This window comes from Dama dama, chromosome 9, assembly GCF_033118175.1.
Source record: "Dama dama isolate Ldn47 chromosome 9, ASM3311817v1, whole genome shotgun sequence".
In the NCBI taxonomy this organism is placed as follows: Eukaryota; Metazoa; Chordata; class Mammalia; order Artiodactyla; family Cervidae; genus Dama; species Dama dama.
In genome coordinates, this window is record NC_083689.1 from 68,324,019 (window position 1) to 68,328,384 (window position 4,366).

Genomic DNA, 4,366 nt, shown 5'->3' on the forward strand with positions numbered 1-4,366 from the left:
CCTGCTCTTATTGTCATTGATACTGACTGTGAACAGTAAAGACTAGAAAGAACCTAATCGCCTGCAGTCAAATTTCTAAGATAAAAGCCCCATTATGAGCAGTGACTGTGTGATAAGCTCAAGGATGTTATTTATTTATAATTTAACTACCTTGTTTTTCTTACTTCAATGGCAGTGCTCATAATAGCATAAAATAATAGTCTAGCCAAAAAGAGAAAATAAAAACACCTATAATCTCACCCACACAGAAGCAAGCATTATTAATTCCTTGATATATTTTCTTCTAGAATATTTCCCAGACATATACAGTGTACATACCATTTGATAACCTGCTCTCCCCACCCCATTTAATGTATCACAAACCTCTTTTCACATTAATGAGCACACCTTCACAGTATGATTATTAATGGATACATAGTAGTCTGGCGTGAGGGCATACTTTAATTTATTTAAACAACACTCGTGCTGCCATTTAGGTTAATTCTTCCTTTTCCTTGTTTCAAACAGGCTGCAAGGGACATCCTTGTAGCTAAATCTGTGTGCATATCCATGCTTATTTCCTCAGGTTAAATCACAGAAGTGGAATTACAGGGTCAAAGAGTAGGCATATTTTTTTTTAAAGGCTTTTGCAAAGAACTGTCAATTGCCTCTAGTAAGATTGTATGCTCAATTGGATTTTGAAGGTCATTTCTGTCTAATGGTGGAGCGTGCAAAATAAATAAACTTTGAACTTTCAAATGGAATTAGTCTCTTCTGGGCTGTAATATGGGTTTAGTCAGAAATGTGGGGAATGGAGCTCAGTGATGGAGTAGTAGAAAAGCCATATTAATAGGCTTTAGGCTACTTTCTTCTCTTTGGAACTTCTTAAATCTAAAAATTGGGATATAATTTTTATAGAATGTAATCTTATGTTAACTGATTTTGATGGAGACAACCATTAATAGAGCTCACACCTGGTTTTCCTCTCCTTCCAGGCATATGAAAGATGATATTCTCCAATTTTTTTTTGCAGTAGGTGGGGCTGGTAACTTGGTCTAGACAATGTGCTGTGAGCAGAATGATATGGGTCCCTTGTGGAGTGAAGGACTTAATTGTCAGTATGAGATATCCCCCACTTTGCCTCTCCCCCATGAAATCTCTTCTGCATGTTGACTGGGGGGCCCTGTGTTACAGATGGTACACTGCAAGATGGTGAAGTCTCTGAGTTTCTTCTGAGGACAGTTGCCTTGAACAATCAGCTGTACTGCGATGGACTTTGTGTGAGCAAGACTTAGACCTGTGCTAAGTCACTAAGATTTGGTGGTTTTTTTTAAAACTGAAAAGTGAAAGTGAAAGTCGCTCAGTTGTGTCCAACTCTTTGGGACTCCATGGACTATATAGTCCATGGACTTCTCCAGGCCAGAATACTGGAGTGGGTAGTCTTTCCCTTCTCCAGGGAATCTTCCCAACTCAGGGATCGAACCCAGGTCTCCCTTATTGCAGGCGAATTCTTTACCAGCGGAGCCACAAGGGAAGCCCAAGAATACTGGAGTGGGTAACCTATCCCTTCTCCAGTGGATCTTCCTGACCCAGGAATCGAACTGGGGTCTCCTGCATTGCAGGTGGATTCTTTACCAACTGAACTATCAGGAAAACTGAAGCATAATCCTAACTAACACAGTGATATAATTTGATTCCAGAGCTAAGCTATTAGTCACTTCACAAATCCTTCTTAGAGTGACTAATCTGTGCTGGGCACTGTGGAGGATAGAAGAAAATATAAATTTAATTTCTGCAAGGCATATACACCTTATGGTTCATTTCTATTGCTTCTTGAATAGCATGTGTGTATATTGAATATTATTGCTCTACCTAGGTAGACAGGTAATGTAAACTCTTTAAAGGGACTTTGACATAACACACTGGTTCCCATATAAATATGGGATGTTCTACCACAATGCATCCTTTTGTTTTTTGTAAAATCCTACATGGTTCTGATGGGATATCCAACAATAGATCCCACTTCCCTGGCCACCAGAAAAGGCATGTAATTTCCTTGGAATTTTTTGAATTGAAGATGGAGATAGAGGAGTTGACCATCTTGTCCCATGTGTCATAGGCTGTAGGAACCGATCTCAGAAACAATGACCCCAAGGAGATTAGGAGGATAGATCATAGACTGAAGCCAAGATGAAATCCAGGGTTGAACATGGATGGACTCTAATGCTGTTTGAACTCTGGGACCCTGGATGGTCTGGGGCTAGCGCCACCTATGTGCCTCCAGATGCTCCAGCCAATACATCCTGCCTACATGGATGTCCCTCTTCCACTCACTCAGTACTAAGCTCACTCTCAATCTTATCTGTTTCTCTATAGTATTGACATTGGCCACCTGATGCAAAGAACTGAGCCAACTCGTTGGAAAAGACCCTGATGCTGGGAAACGTTGAAGGCAAAAGGAGAAAGGGGAGACAGAGGGACAAGGTGGTGAGATAGCATCACTGACTCAATGTATGTGAATTTGAGCAAACTCCAGGAGATAGTGGAAGACAGAGAAGCCTGGTGTGCTGCAGTCCAAGGGGTCACATAGAGTCGGATACGACTTAGGGACTGAGTAGCAACAACAGTAATTGTAGAACCTTTGCTTAGAGGTATTGAGTTTGGGAGGTGAGAAATTATGATAATAAGAACCTTGAAAGAATGAATTAAAATTTTTTTTATTGGAGTATACTTGATTTACAATGTTGTGTTGGCTTCAGGTGTATAGCAGAGTGATTTTATTATATAATACATATACATATATTCATTCTTTTTTAGATTCTTTTCTCATATAGTTTATCACAGAATATTGAGTAGAGTTTCCTGTGCTATATAGTAGGTTCTTAAAAATATGGACCACTTTATAAATTTGCATGTGGGCAGGGGTCCATGCTCATCTTCTCTGTATCCTTCCAATGTTAGTATATGTGCTGCTGAAGTGAGCACTAAATGAATTGTTTTCATCTGGATAAAGCCCCCATTTTTCCTGCTGTACTACCCCATGTCATCCATGTTTTTTATTTTTTTGCTTTCCATCCTTTTGAATGTCAGGCCAACTTGGAGAAACCCACGAGTGTTCCTGGTGGACTGGCCTCAGGGTGGGGGCATGCAGCTGCTGAGTGGGTTTCCAGGCTGCCGGGGTGGATGAACGCGGCTGTCTGCACTCTCCACTGGAGCGTGAAGCCAAAGGGAGGCCTTGGGAGGCAGCCACTCACTCAGACCCAGGCAGCCCGGGGGCTGAGGCTGCTGGCAGGGTTGTCATTATGCTAATGGCGTCTGTGGAGCCAGAACCAGTGACCCCTTGGGGGAAGCAAGAACTCTTGAAGGACCATTTGAAGTCTTTGTGCTATCAGTTTGAAGGCGTGTGACGCCTGTACTTGGCACCTCCTAATTGATTTTATTTTACGCTCGCATAGAGAGCAGTGGTCCAAACAAAAGAGGCCTTGCAGCCCTAACAGAAATCTAAGGAGAGGCAGTGCATTAGAGGTGGCCGTTGAGTGCAGAGGTTCAGATTTTGGACTCTGGAGACACACTGCCTGAATTCACATCTCAGTCTTTGGCTTCGTTGGCTGTGTGAGTTTAGCCAGGTGATTTCACCTGTCTGCTTCCCTTTCCTCATCTCTAAAGCAAGAGGGATAGTAGTGCCGCCTGTAGAGGTTCATTTGAAGTATAAAATAGGTTAGTACATATAAAACAATTCACACTCAACACTTAAAATGCTCTGTAAATGGTAGGGAGAAAGTTTTGGAGACTGTTTGCATGGAAAACAGAGCAGTCCTGAGTGAGTCTTGATTAACTGCTTAGCAGCCAGATGCCCTTGGGTAAGTCATACATTCTTTCTGCTCTTGAATGAAATGTCATCACCTGAGAAAGCCCCTGAAGTGATGTCCGGTATATCAGAGGTGGTTAGTAAATGGCACTTTCTTTTCCTTTGGGCCTCAGTTTTTCCATCTGTAAAGTGAAGGTGCTGGAGATCTTTTCTGTCTTTCACTGCTTAAGAACTGGAGTCTAACACTGGGGTCCTGATTGAAAAGTACTCTCTTGCGAGGTGAACCAAAGCTTCAGGATGAGTAGGGCTCCCTCAGCGTTTAGGATCGTCACCCAACAGAGTTGCCATCCACTGTTATCCCCGGAAGAGGACAGGGTTCTAAGGGAATGGGCACAGGAAGGAGGCGGCAGAGGGAGGTGGTGGTGGGTTTCAAAGCGTTTTGCCACTAAGTAGCTGCCTGGTCTAAAGTCCCCCCAGCCTTCAGCTTTCCCAGCTGGGAAAACAAGAGAGAGCCCCTTTTGAAGATTCTAAGGATCAGAGGGTAATAAAGCAGTGGGGTCTGGGAAATTCAGGAGAAAG

At 42.7% G+C, this 4,366-nt stretch overlaps 1 pseudogene; it reads right to left on the minus strand.

Moving 5' to 3' along the window:
- Nucleotides 1-2,863: 2,863 nt before the first annotated feature.
- Nucleotides 2,864-2,964, minus strand: LOC133062994 (U6 spliceosomal RNA; annotated as a pseudogene).
- Nucleotides 2,965-4,366: the final 1,402 nt, after the last annotated feature.